Below are 15582 nucleotides of genomic sequence, written 5' to 3' on the forward strand. Positions count from 1 at the left end.
TTTTGTTGCTCGTGGGGCCTGAACTCTGGGCCTGGGTGCTGTCCCTTAGCTCTTCAGCTCAAGGCTAGTGCTCTACTACTTGAGCCACAGTGCCACTTCCTACCTTTTCTGCTTATGTGGTGCTGAGGAATCAAACTCTGGACCTCATGCATGCAAGGCAAGCACGCTACCACTTAGCCAACTTCCCAGTCCTTGACAATAATTTTTAAAGTTTTTTTTCATTTTTGTCATTTCATGGGGCTTGAACTCTGACCCTGGGTGCTCTCCCTCAGCTCTTCAGCTCATGGCAAGCGCTCTACTACTAGATCCACAGCACTACTTCTGGTTTTCTGGTGGTTAATTGGAGATTAGAGTCTCACAGCCTTTCCTGCCTAGGCTGGCTTTGACCTTGATCCTTAGATCTCAGCCTACTGAGTAGCTAGGGTTACAGTCGTGAGCCACCAGTGCCCAACTCAAAAAAAATGTTCATATTGCTTAGTTGCTTAAACTATTGGGTGGGGGGCTGGACATGTGGCTTAGTGGTAGAGTGCTTGCCTAGTATGCATGAAGCCCTGAGCTCAATTCCTCAGAATCACATACACATAAAAAGCCAGAAGTGGTGTAGTGGCTCAAGTGGTAGAGTGCTAGCCTTGAGCCAAAGAAGCTCAGGAACAAGCCAGGCATCGGTGGCTCACGCCGTAACACTTCATGCTCTGGAGGCTGAGATCTAAGGATGGAAGTACAAAGCCAGCCCAGGCAGGAAACTCCGTGAGACTCATCTCCACTAAACCACTAAGAAATTCATAAGTGGTGCTGTGGCTCAAGTGGCAGAATGCTTGCTGCGAGCTGAAGAGCTGAGAACACTGTCCAGGCCCTGAGTTCAAGACCCAGAACTGGCCCCCCCAACAAAAAAAAGATTATTGGTGGGATAAAAGAAATACATTTCTTGTACACTATTAAAATTAAAAATAATTTCAGTTTTTTAATAAAGACAGCAGCTAGACAGTCTATTTCTACCTTGCTTTCCCTTCCTAATAACAGTGCTGTTTGTTATATGGAATTTTATTAAATCACTCTAAGAATGCTGGTTCTCCAATGACAGAGCAGCATCTAGCCACCGAGGAAACAGCATGTGGCCAAAGGACACAGCCAGAGCCAGACAAAGGTGGCTCATGCCCATAATCCTAGCTAGTCAGAAGCCACCCCGGTTCTCAGGCACTCTGGGAAGAAAAGTTAGTGAGACCCTAACTTCTACTAATCACAGGAAAACCAGAAATAGTGCTATGGCTCAATGGTAGAATGCTAGCCTTGAGCAGAAGCAGCCCAGGAACAGTGCCCAGCACCTGAGTTCAAGCCCCAGGTCAGGCAAAAAAAGTGGATCTTGCAGTCAATGACAAAGAAAATTGTAGCCTATAATAAAGCAGGAGGCAACCAATGACAATCAGGATGCAGTTATCGCAGAGATGTCTATACAAGATGACACAAATTCTTCCATCCTGTCATCTCCATGACTCTACTCTGTGACAAGCAATGTGGCAAAGGCACAACGGAGATCAGTCTCCTGATTTAGACAACAAAGGAAACCTTCCAAGATAGGGTCGTGGAGAGAGTAAGTCCCTGCAGGTCCCGTCATCCATCACCACTGGACTTTCTGAAGAAGTGTCATGAGGAAAAGGGGTGCTGTTCAGTCTGGAGCCCACTGGACATTGGGTATTTTATTCTATTCTATTTTTTGGTCAGAGACCAGGACTGGAACTCAGTATGTGATGCTTTCTCTCATCATCTGATGCTCCACAAGTCCCCTATCCCGCCTCTGGACACTCAACCTAGTTTGAAATCTATTCCCCCTGTTATACTTCCTGTTCATGGTTGCTATACATAGTTGGCTCTCCTGATAGTAAGTATTGATCCTTGATTATAGTTTAGACCTTAATATTTACTGTTTGTGTGTCTGTAGCCAATTTGGATCTTTGGAGTGAAATCCATTTGATTATCATGTGTGATCTTTACATTTCCTTACTGTTTTCTATTTTACTTGACACTGACAGTGTTCTTACCATGTTTTGATATTAGGGAAATTCTGTTTTCATCACCTAAGTTCTCAAGAGTCCCCTCTCTGTTATGAAATTTTGGAAAAGCCTCTTCATTAAGGGTTTGAGAGTTTTTGTTTGACTTTTCTTTGTCATTGTGTTGGTTCTGGGGCTGGAAGGGAAGACCAAGTTTGTGTGCCTAAGCTTTTGCACATGACCTATATAATAATTTTTAAATTTTATTTTATTGTAAAGATGTTGTACACAGGGGTTACGGTTACATGAGTCATGTAATGAGTAAATTTGTTGTTGAGCATTGTTGTAATAATTATTTTAAAATACAGTCCCTGAAAATATAAAATAAAAACCCTGGGAATGTGGCTTAGTGATACAGTGCTTATATCTATATCTGTATCTATAGACAATTAAAATTATAAAAACTGGGAAGAATGCAATATTAATTTCTATCATTCACAGAATCTATAAGATATAAAAAAGACATCTGATATGGAGTTGGGTGTGGGTGGCTCACACCTGTGATCCTAGTTATTCAGGAGGGTTTGATATGGGGATCATGGTTGGAAGCCAAACATGGTAGTGAAGACTGTGAGACTCTTATCTCCAATAAACTATAACACAAGCTGGAAGTCAAACTGGGCAGCAAGATCCAAATTCCCTCATTGGCACATTAGCACCTAAGTGTCAATGGGTTGAATAACAAGCACCAAAGATATATATTTCTGATTTTCCCTTTGGGAGAAGCGAAAGGAAAAGAAGTTGTGGTACATCTGCCAGATCACTTTCCAAAGTGGCCTTTAATCCCTCTGCAGGAACCATGCCTTTCTTCTTCTTTTTGGCTTTGCTTTGCTTGCTTCTGTGCTCTCACCACAAAGCATAGTCAATGAGTTAGTCATCTTTTCCAAGTCATCAATTTCCAACGAAATTCACACATCTCAAACTAAGGCTTTCAAAAACCTGCCATAATAGAATGACTTTTCATCCTGTGTAATTTTACCTTTTAGTAACTTCCCAAATTCTGTGAAATCATCTCTTGAAGATGGGTTCATAGCATCTATCCCACAAACTGTATCATTCACACCACCAAACGTTTCTTTTGCTAGAACAAGGTCTGACTCTTCCTCTAGTTTCTGTAGACACAGTTTATTTGCTAATTGTTCTTCTGGTGTTAGCACTTGAGGTCCTCCTTCAGGTTCTTCTCATCTCTTTCTAATTTCTTCTTGCCTTTTGTTCTGTTGTCTTTCTTTTTTCTTTTATTTTCTCCATTATTTTTCTTTCTTTTCTGAAAATTTTATTTCTGGTTTTACTTCTGCTAGGAAATTTACGTCTGTTAGGAAAATGAACCCTAAGATATGTATTTTAAGTGTTTTTTTTCTTTCATGCATTTGTTTCTAACACAATTATAAGATTATTTCTTTGTTGTTTTGTATGTCCCTCCCCCACAGCATAACCCCTGCTTTAACTCTATTTGATGTTAGTATAATTTGTGGAGGGGAAGGGGAAAAACATGTCATTTAAATAAGGATACAGGTGGACCTGTTGCAACAATGAGAAGTACAAGTTGTCATGTCGAAAATGAACTTTACAACGTGGGGGGGGGGGAGGATTGGGTGGGGGAGGTGAGAGGATGGGAAGGGATGGGAAGGGTAAACAAAGGAGGAGGCTACAATGCTTGATAAGAAATGTACTCACTATCTTGCCCATGTAATTGTAACCCCTCTGTACAATATTTTCACAATAAAAAAATGAATAAATATTCCTGGGAAATCAAAAAAAGAAAGTTGAGATTTGAAGATCAGGATTCAAAGCCAGCCCATTCAGAAGAGTCTGTGAGACTTATCTCCAGCATAAAGATGGAAATGTACCTATTAGTACTGAACAACACAAAAAAAGTTCAGGGATAACACTTAGGCCCTGAGATCAAGCTCCAGGATTTAACACATACACACACACACAGAGGCACACACACCAATCTGTGTTATATCAAGTACATTTATTAATCATTTTCCTAGTTCCTTGATACTGATAGTCACCTACAATGTTTGGTAGCATGTTTTGCTTCTATATGCTGAGTTCTCCAGAGTTATGCTGTGGACTGGCTCTGTCAGGACGACTGAGGACACCTAGTGGAGGTAACTTGAATAGGTGGGGAGATGGCAAACAGACAAATCACACACAAGAGGAGTGAATGCTGAGTGTGATTTATTGCAGAGGTTTACAAGCTTTTATAGCAAAAGTCTCTATGAAAAAGGGCAAAAGGTTACACAATCTTGCTGCAAGGCTTCGTTCTTGGGTGGTCACCAGCTGGTCGCCTGATCTTGTTTTTTGGATGACAAGTTATGACGATAGGCACTTGTTTTCAGCTTTACCTCTATTTTTAAGAAATACAATTGGTTTTGATGTTTATCACCTATTAACCATTAACCAGGGCATATGGGCAAGGTGCTGAACAGAAAGGCATGAACAATAGTACTTTATAGTTACTTTTGTTTAGTTTTGGGATTGGGGTAGGTTTTTGTCTTAAAAGTGTGTTGTGTGGAGGGACTGGAAATGCTTTCATATCCTAAGGAAAGATAGAGTTAAATACCTGCCTATGATTGTTAACTTTTAAAGTCTGTGCAGCTACAGGTTCTGGGTTGGTTGTTGTCTTAAAAATGTTTCCTGCAATAAACATAGTTGTGCTGGTAGCTTTAGTGTGGTCATTGCAGCATTATTTACCATAGGTAAGATATGGAACCAACCCAGATGCCCCTCAGTAGATGAATGGATCAAGAAAATGTGGTATATATACACAATGGAATTCTATGCCTCCATCAGAAAGAATGACATTGCCCCATTTGTTAGGAAATGGAAAGGTTTGGAAAAAATTATATTAAGTGAAGTAAGCCAGGCCCAAAGAAGCATAGGTCCCATGGTTTCCCTTATTTGCAATATCTAGTATAGGTATGAGTCAAGCGGAAAAGGTCAGATAATGTGATGTTAGGAAAATGAACCCTTAAATATGTATTTTAATGTTTTCATTTCTTTCATGCATGTGTTTCTAACGCATTTATAAGATTATTTCTTTGTTGCTTTGTATGTCCCTCCCCCACAGTGTAACCCCCGCTTTCACTATATTTGATGTCAGTATAACATGTTGAGGAGATGGGGACAAACAAGTCGTTTAAGGATTCAGGTGGACCTGTTGCAACAATGAGAAGTACAAAATGTCATGTCAAAACCAACTTTACAATGTCGGTGTGGGGGGGGAGGGGGGTATAATTGGGTGGGGGGAGGGGGGAGGCTGGGAAGGGAGGTGAAGGGTAAACAAAGGAGGAGGCTGCAATGCTTGGTAAGAAATGTATGCATTATCCTGCCCATGTAATTGTAGCCCCTCTGTACAGTATGTTCTCAAATAAAATAAAATTAAAAAAAAATGTTTCCTGGTATGGTACTGGATTTGCTCTCATTTATAAATGGGCAGAACTAGCCATAGAAACACAAGAAAAATGGCAAGTCAAGGAACCTCAACCTCTACTCAAAATAAATAGGCAACAGAGCATTCAATGAAAAACCTAGAGGACAGTTCTCAAGCTCTACAAACAGTACTTGTAAACATGCTGAATGAAAAGACTGAAAGCCTGCATGAGGCTATACTTGAGCATGATGAGGCTAACCAAAGATTAATAGAGGAATTCATGGAATCCACAAAAAAAGCTGTATTAATTCCAACCAGAAGGCCTGGGAAGGTGGCTCAGTGATAGGATACTTGTGTAGCGTGCATGAGGCCCTGAGTTTGATTCCTCAGCAACACATAAGCAAAAAGAAAAAAGCTGGAAGTGGTGCTGTGGCCAAGTGATAGAGCGCTAACCTTGAGCTGAAGAGCTGAGGGACAGTGTCCAGCCCAGAGTTCAGGCCCCATGACCACCAAAAAAAAAAAAAAGACAAAACATAATTCCAACCAAAGGAAAGGAAGTCCAATTAAAAATATATCAGATTCAGTTCAGAATCATAGCAGAGAAATTCCTGAACATCCAAATGATAGGTCCACTCAGATACAAGAAACCTTTAGAACCCCAAACAGACCTCCAGAATGGGACATCCCACCACCACACTGTGATCTGCACAGGATTTATAAAGACCAAGCTTAAGCTGGGGCTTGAACTCAGGGCCTGGGTACTGTCCCTGAGCTTCTTTTGCTCAAGGATAGTGCTCTACCACGTGAGCCACAGTGCCTCTTCTGGCTTTTTCTGTGTATGTGGTACTGAGGAATCAAACCCAGGGCTTCATGCATGCTAGGCAAGCACTGTACTACTAAGCCACTTTCCCAGCCAGTATAGAGCCTTATAAACAGGAAATAGCAATGGAAATACACTTCCAATTAGGCTCAATGTCCAGTGGTGGGATTCTACGCTCGCAGTGCATCACCCAATGAGCAATTGTGTCACATACCAAGTTGGAGTCCTGGTCTCTGAGCAAAAAAAAGGAAAAGGAACTAACAAAAGTGCAACAGCCTCTAAAGTAGAGAAGTAGGCTCTGTCTCTTAGGACACTTTCCAGAATGTCCCATGGTTACAGAGCCATACACTCTCCCCAGTGCTATCCAATTTGTTGCCTGAATCCTGAACACTGATGTTCTCCATTGTGTCCCAGTACCATGCTGCTTGTCACAGTGTAGAATCATGGAGGCTGTAGGATCTAAATACTGGTCTCATGGCCTCTATGTTGCTTTGTCCTAGGCTGTACCCTTTCTCATTGGCTGCATCCCACTTTCTAATTGGCTGTATCCTGCTCCCTCATTGGCTGTCTACTGTCTACTGACTCCTGAATCTTCATTGGCATACAAGTATTCATTGGATGATTTAATAAAATTTCTTTTAACAAACAGCACTGTTAGTAGAAATAGAATGTAAGAAATAGAAATGAGATGTCTAGCCATTGTCTTCATAAAAATAGAATCAATTTGTTAATTTTAATAATGTACAGAAAATACTTTTTTTTTGTCGGTCATGGGGCTTGAATTCTGGACCTGGGCATTGTCCCTCAGCTCTTCAGCTCAAGGCGAGCACTTTACCACCTGAGCCATAGCACCACTTTGGGCTTTTTCTGCTTATGTGGTGCTGAGGAATTGAACTCAGGGCCTCATGCATGCACGGCAAGCACTCTACCACTGAGCCACCTTCCCAGACCAGAAAATACATTCTTCGTCCCAACAAGTATATTTTAAGCAACAAAACCCCCCAAAAACTTCGATGGAAACACAGAGAGAGACAGACAGACAGAGAGAGAGAGAGAGAGAGAGAGACAGAGACAGAGACAGAGACAGAGAGACAGAGAGACAGAGAGACAGAGAGAGACAGACAGAGACAGAGAGAGAGAGAGGAGAGAGAGAGCAGAGAGAGAGAGATCGGAGAGGGAGAGGGAGAGGGAGAAGGAAAGGAAGAGGGAGAGAGAGGCACATTCACTAAGACTTCAAAACCTCAGTGTTTTAATTTATTTATTTATTTTTTATTGTAAAGATATTTTACAGAGGGTTACAGTTACATGAGTGAGATAATGAGTACACGTCCTCTTAAACATTGTTACCCCCTCCATTGTTTTCCCCCTATCATCCCCTCCCTCCCTACCTTCCCTGAGGTTCTTTTTTTGATTGTGATTAAGTGATTACATAAATTCCGGAATTTCACAGTATGGTGGAATAATGATGCTCATTTAAAGTCACAAGTTCATTCTAACTTTCCTGGAGCAAATTGTCTATCACAGTCTGTAACATATAAGGGTGCTCACATGTTATACACCATATATGTGATCAGCAGCATGGGGATATTTAGTAGTGGTTCGACCAGATGAGTGGGAGTTCTTTGTTTCTTAAGTCCTCTTAGTTTTGTCGTATCACCTAACATTTTGGATTTAGCATCCACTTATCATGGAGACCATGTACCATTTGTCTCTTCACTCTTGGCTTACCTCGCTCAACATGATTCCTTCTAGCTCCATCCATTTCCCTGCGAATGCCATTATTTTTATCATTTCTAATGTAGCCTGGCCAGCGGAGTGTGATCCACGGGCTGGTGGAGCTCTCGAACAGTTCCCAGGTTTACTGGGTCCTGTGGTCCGGATGTTGGGGTAGGGAGTCTAGGTCAGTGTTTTAAAATTGCAGCATGTCAGAATTTGAGTAACTTGTCTAGTGCTAGATCCCCTCAGCTCCACTCTAGGTCCTTTGGTGGTGAAGTAGATATTCTAGTCTCATGGATGTTCCTGCCTGGGCTAGCTTTGAACCTCTATCCTCCGATGTTAGCATCCTGAATAGTAGAATGACAGGCCTGAGACACTGCTCCTGGCCTCTGTGATGTTTCTATCATGCTATAAACAGCAAGGATGATGTGAGCAGAGTGGGATTGCCATCATGGACTGGACTTCACTTCCTCTCACAATGTATCATTCTTGGTATAACATGAGTGAGTGATCCATCGTGAAACCATTCTGTTATTCTTCATGAGCAAGAATGGGCAGAGGGTGGGGTAGCTGAAGGACAAAATCAGTAGCACACCCTTGGATTTGTTCAATTTCTCCAGTGTGTACAAGGAATACACAATCACGATGTTGTTGGAGCAATAGAAGAACACAAAGCAGCTGACCAGCAGCAGAATGGTGTGGGTGGCTGTGTTCTCGGGCGCCGGCTGGGAGGCAAGTTTGGGACTCTGGAGGTGCAGGGCTCTGCGGCGGTGTCGGTAGAGGAGCGTCACCATGTAGAGGCTGGGGGCCACCATGAGGACCAAGAATAGAGCATCTCGCAGCACAATGGAGCTGATAATGGGCGTTGAGTTTTCCCTTCCAAACTTCGTTTGACAGTAGGGATGAGAAAATCCCAGGCTCATGACTGTGGAATTGCAATTGGATTCCACATCTGTGATGACGTTGAAATATATGATGGGATTCAAGATCCAGAAGGAGAGCAGCGAGGTCAGGATGAAGGTGGAGGATCGGCTTTTCAGCCAAGCCAACTGGGCAGGGGTGCGGCTGATGGTGAGGGCCTGAAAGGCGCTCAGGAAGGTGGTAGTGCAGGTGGACAGTCCCCGAGTGACCCTGAACAGGAACAGAACCGCCTTACACGTGGCATCATCCCAGAAACACAGGACTCCATATGAGGAGATGATGTAAGGCATGGAATGGAACATGATGGTCAAGGCATTGACCAGGGTCAGGTGCATGAAAACCATGGTGATGGGCTTCCGGAGCCGGGGCTTGCACATGGAGCTGTACCCATAGAACAGGAAGAGGATACAGTTCCCCAGGACGCCCAGACACACCTTAGACACAAGGAGGAGCCTGAACACGGTGTTGCCTGCGGTGGCTGTCATTGTGTGTGTGTGCGTGTGTGTGTGTCTGTGTGTCTGTGTGAGTGCCTGAGAGTGTGCGAGTTTAATTGTGAGAATATGTACAAGAATGAATTAATGTGTTTCAGCATGTGATTGTGTGTGTGTGTGTGTGTGAGTGTGTATGTGTGTGTTGCTGAGCATCAAAGCAAGAGTGCTGTCCAGCCAGGAAGGTGAGAAAGCTCTAGACAACACTGTGAGTCCCACAGGTGGGAATCTTCACGGTGCTCCACTTCTTGATCAGGTAAGCCAGGTTTAGAATGAATGCCAAAAGATAGAGTGTTAAACAATGATTTAAAAATAGTTTCTTTTGGGGGGGGGTCATACTGCTTATGAAATTGGAACTCAGGGTCCAGGTACTGTCCCTGAGCTTTTTTACTCAAAACTGGTGCTATCCCAGTTGAACCACAGCTCCATTTCTGGCTTGTTGGTGGATCACTGGAGATCAGAGTCTCAAGGACTTCCCTTTCTGGTCTGACTTTGAACCTGGATCCTCAGATCTTTGCCTCCTGAGCAGGTGGGATTACAGGTGTGAGCCACCAGGGGCTGGCCCATACAATTGTTATAAGTGGAGTCTGGGAAAAATGTTCCATTTGCCAGTTCTGGAGGGTTGGAAGTGTTCTGACCTCGGTATTTCAGACATGAATGTGCTGTGACCTTTGAATCTGGGATGCAGGGCCTGGAAGGACCTCTGGAGACACCTGTTAGAATCAGGAGGGAATTCAAGGGCACCACACTGGGCTGGGGTGTTAGGAAGGAAGATCACTGGCTGTCTCTTTCTGTGGTCCCTGGGGCTCCATCATGGTTGGCAGTGGATGGTACAAGGAGCGCGGGGAGCCCGTTCATCTGATTGGCTTCACTTTTTGTAAAATCTTCATTTTTTGTACACCTGTTACACAAATAGCACATCCATGTAAAATACCTGTGGGGATAGCTACAACATGACTTTTGTTTTTTTTGGTTGGTCATGGGATGAACTCTGGGCCTGGGTGCTGTATCCATTCATCAGCTCAAGGTAAACACTCTACCACTTGAGCCACAGAGCCACTTCTGGTTATCTGTGGTTCATTGGAGATGAAAGTCTCAAGAATTTTCCTGCCCGGGTTGGCTTTCAACTTCAATCCTAAGATCTCAGCCTCCTAAATAGCTAGTATTATGGTTGTGAGCCATTGGTACCCAGTACAATATGACCTTTTTCATGGTGTGTAGAGATACTAGAAGATAAATATCTAACCAATATATTCTGTACATTTTTTTTCTGTCAGTCGTGGAGTTTGAACTCAGGGTCTGAGTGCTGTCCCTGAGCTCTTCAGCTCAAGGCAAGCGCTACTAATTAAGCTACAGCACCACTTCTGGTTTTGTAGTGGTTTCTTGGAGATTAGAGTCTCCCAGACATTTTTGCCTAGGTTGGCTTTGAACCATGACCCTCAGATCTCAGCCTCCTGAGTAGCTGAGATTACAGGGGTGAGCCACAAACGCCTGGCTTATTTTCTGTACGTTTGAGAGTTTTCTCCTGTATCATTCTCACTCATTACTGTTCTTGTGTTTTCTCTCACATCACATAGAATCTTTTGTTCCTCAATAAACTTGCACTGAATTAAATTAGTATCCCATTTTTCCTGATTAAGTCTGTAGGAGCATTTTCAACCCATTCTCCTGAACAATCTCCTGCACAACAGTTTCACTCTGGCCCTCTTTGCTGCTACATGGAAGTATTCTCACCATTCCCTGGCCAGAAGCAACAGCCAAATTGTTGAGCATGACAACTCTGTGTGTTGCTCTCCTCAGCATCCATTGTGCCTTCCAGAGACAGTTTAACTTTTATGAATTAGAATTCTTAGGAATTGTGATATTGGCTATGGTTCACAAATGTTCATCATATTCTCATATTGGTAATATGTGTAATCAGGATCTTTCCAGATTGTCTTTTTCTATGTGTGTTAGTCATGGGGCTTGATTGTGGGTCTGAGCATGGTCCCTGAAAATTTTTACTCAAGACCAGTACTCTATGACATGAGCCACAGCTCCATGTTTGGCTTTATGGTGCATAATTGGAGATCAGTGTCTCATGGACTATCTTGCCTAGGCTGGCTTTGAACTGTTATCCTCAGATCTCAGTTTCCTGAGTAGTTAGGATTACAGGCGTAAACCACAGACACCTAAATCATCTTTGAACAAGTGCTTGCCTTTGCTCTAATGCTATCTCTAAACTTTTCAATTTAATTAACATGATATCTAGAACTTTGTTTCTTTTTCGGGGGGGAGGGGCGTCCGGTTGTGGGGCCTGACCTCTGGGCCTGGGCGCTATCCCTCAGCTCTTGAGCTCAAGGCTAGGGCTCTACCACTTGAGCCAGAGCGCCAATTCCAACTTTTTTCTTTTGATTATGTGGTGCTGAAGAATAGAACCCAGGGCCTCAGGCATGCAAGGCAAATACTCTACCACTGAGTCACCTTCCCAGCCCCACTGGTAGAACTTTACAGTGAAGCTTGTTATTTTATATTTTCCCTTCTTATTGGACAGAAGATCAGTGTGAAGTGAGAGTATTAAATGCAGCTCACTCACAAAGAACTGACTTGGGTTGCGTATTTTCCATAAGGCTTTCTGCTCTGATTCTCATTCCATGACCCACTGGGCAGTTTATCACTGACGTTACTAGAATCAACAGTTGCAATGCATTATTTTACACAAAGGCTTTAGCAATTCGCAGAAATAACGGGGAAAAAAGGAAAGATGGAAAAGATATAAAAAAACCTGATCAAGGAAGTTCATACTCTTGACCAATGTGCCGTGAGAAACTGCACACCCAGTCTTTCTTAAATGCCAGCTTTAACCCAGTCAGAATAAAATTCCATTTATTCTCTCTCAGACACTGATGAAGCCAATTCACTGCCCAGAGAAATGACAAGGGCATAGAGTTGTTTTAGAAGAACAACATTTCCCAACACAATTATTGTGCTTTACAAATGGAATGAAAACAGCCCTAGAAAAACGCTCTCTCCACACACTTAAAAGATAAAAATCTGCTGTGAAAACTTGCTACTATGAAGATGCACTATGAAATTTCTGCCACAGAAATCAAAGAGATGATTCAGACACAAAGATCAAGAGAACAATGTCAGAAAGGAGCCCCAACATTACAGACTGGGTGCTGGGATGAGGACAAGGAGAGCAGACAGCCCTTATGGGAGAAAACACAGAACAAGTCAGCTCCTTGTGAACAAGCCCACGATTCACACACCCACCACTCAGTGTCCAATAAGATGGGGAAATGTTCACCATTAAAGTAGTAGCTGGCAAGCTAATTTAAGATGGGAATTTTAGAGATAGCAATAGAGCAAATGCAAGCCCTTGTGGAAAGAAGATTTTGTGGCTCACATGCTACTCAGGTAGCTGATATCTGAGGATCCCAGTTCAAAGCCAGCTCAAGAAGGGAAAGTTTGTGAGATTTGTGTCTCCACAGAATCACCAAAAGCTGGAAGCAGAGCTAGAGCTCACATGGTACAGTGTTAGCCTTGACCAAAAGTATTTAGTGACAGTGTCCTAGCCCCAGGACTGGCACATAATCACACATGTACACACACACACACACACACACACACACACACACACACACACACACACACACTGCATGATTTTGTGATTCCCCTTGTAAATACATTTGAAAGTACTCCTAATATGCCTAGAAAATGGAACTTACCACAGGTGAGTTGGCAGTTGTACAGGACTCATTAGGAGGGAACTGAGCAGTGTTGTGCCACAGCGGCATAAGTTTGCACACCCAAAAGAATAAAAAGCAAGCAAATAACTGAACAAAAAGGGTAGCATTGAGAGAAAGAAGAAAGATGTGTATGCAACCACAAACACAAGTGAGAGAAATGAAGACAGGCCAGTGATGCACTCCTGCAAGCCTACCAACTCAGGAATCTGAGATGTGAGGATTGGGGATCAAATTTAGTGAGAGCAGGAAAAGTTCAGGTGATGCTTATCTTTACAAAAACTAAGTAAGTTTAAAAAAACCCACAATTGGAGCTGTGGCTCAAGTGGTAGAGAACTAATCTTACGCAAAACAGCCAAAAAAAATCTGAGCACCAAGGGCTTGTCTTCAAGCCCTAGGACTGGCACCAAATAGGAATAGGGAGCGAACAAATAGGAATAGGGAGCGAAGTGAATCTGCAAACCACAGCTCATCCTGGGATGGGCAGTGTTGGGCCTTCACCCCACCCCTGGCTCTGAACCAAGTTTCAGAGTTGCAGAATCCTTCTTCTGGCTGTCTGGACTGCAGACACACAGAGCGTCTTTGGAAGCCTGGCTTGATCATGCGTGCCCCTATCAGCTAGAGGAGGACGGGGCGGGGGGTCCCCAGGGTGTTTGCTCAGCTCGTCCCCTGCTGCTGTCACTCTGACCCTGTTTATTTCTTGTCATCGTGATGGACCAGAGCAGTCAGGTGCCCTGTCCCACGTGCACAGCATGTCTCCTGATGCAGGTCTGTCTGTACTCCCAGTCCCAGCAGTATCAAGAAAGTCAAATGGAGATTCTAAGAGCTCATTCAAAGTTACTTCTCACACCACTGGGAGGAAATAATCTGAGCACCACAGGGCAGAGTTCAGAGAGCACTGTGCCCTCCACTGGGAAGTACTGAGCCCCAGCATTCATGGCTTGGCACTGAGCTCCATATGGTCTCCCTCTTGGCTCACTGACTGATCACCCAATGTTGGGATATCATGATCAGAATTCGTTCTTTGCATAAAATGGCGACCAACACAGAAAGAAGAAAATGGGGGCTGGGAAGGTTACTCAGTGGTAAAACGCTTGCCTTGCATGCCTGAGGCCCTGGGTTTGATTCCTCAACACCACATAAGCTAAAAGACAAAAGCCCGAAGTGGTGCTGTGGTTCAAGTGATAGAGCACTAGCCTTGAGCTGAAGAACTGAGGGATAGCGCCCCAGCCCAGAGTTCAGGCGCTATGATAAAAACTGGGAAGAGTGCAATTCTAACATTTGTCATTTCACAGAATTGATAAGCTATAAGATAAACACCTGAGTAGGCCACCAGTTGCTTATACCTGTAATCGTAGCTACTCAGGAGGCTGAGATCTGAGCATCATGGTTTAAATCCAGTCTGGACAGGAAAGTATGTGAGACTCCTATCTCCAATTAACTACCAGGACACCGGAAGTGGCGCTGTAGTTCTGTAGCTTTGAGCGGAGGAGCTTAGAGACAGTGCCCAGGCCCAGAGTTTAAGCCCCATGACTGAAAAAAAAAAAGGAAAAAAAATCTGTAAATTGGCATCAGTGGCTCTCTCCTATAGCCTAGGTACGCAGGAAGCTGAGATATGAGGTTCAGGATTTGAAACCAACAGACTTCAAAAGTCTGTGACACTCTTATCTCTCATAAATAACCAAAGAAGCTGGAAGTGGAGCTGTGGCTTATGTGATAGATTCCTAGCCTTGAGCACAAAAACTCAGGGACTGTGCCCAGGCCCTGATTCAAGCCACAAGACAGGCTATTGATAATCAATAAACATACACGCATACATACATACATAAATCACATCTGTAGATCAACCAATACCGTATAAATAAAAAAAGTTTACCCCTTTTTGTCCACTGCGTACCACTGCTACATTGGTTTATCCCATAATTGTCATAATTGACACACTGTCCAGACAGCAGATGATTTTGCTCATCCAACCTCAATGGAAAAGTTTCAGTACGGCCAGATATGATGCTCTGTACATCATAGATACATTTTGAACATGGTAATGTTTACTTTACAATTTCTCCATGATACTTATACTGAATCTGTTGCATAGTGGAGTTCCTGGGTCTATTGAAGTGCTCCTGTATTTTCCTCACTTCTACTCCTGTGATCACTGCATAGGGGAAATGGGTGATATGAAGTGTCTTTTGAATCTTAGTCTCCTATTCCATTGCCCCAGTGTTATATCCTAGTGCAAGATTCATTTCTGCAGTTATTTTGTGTTGCTTTTTTATTTGCCATCCAAAAATACACTTGTATTCCATTCTTTAGATGACACTAAATTGATCCCATTTGATTTCAAAGCCATGCTAAGAAAATAACAGGCTAAATACAAATGCTTAATCGAGTTTGTAGGATGTATGTGAAAACATTTTTACATCTTATATATTTGCCACTCTCCTCCTTTGAAGCTTATTTTGATTCTTTACCCAGTAATTTCCCC

The sequence above is a fragment of the Dipodomys merriami genome, unplaced genomic scaffold, assembly GCF_024711535.1.
Source record: "Dipodomys merriami isolate MVZ:Mamm:240054 unplaced genomic scaffold, mDipMer1.0.p SCAF_106, whole genome shotgun sequence".
NCBI lineage: Eukaryota > Metazoa > Chordata > Mammalia > Rodentia > Heteromyidae > Dipodomys > Dipodomys merriami.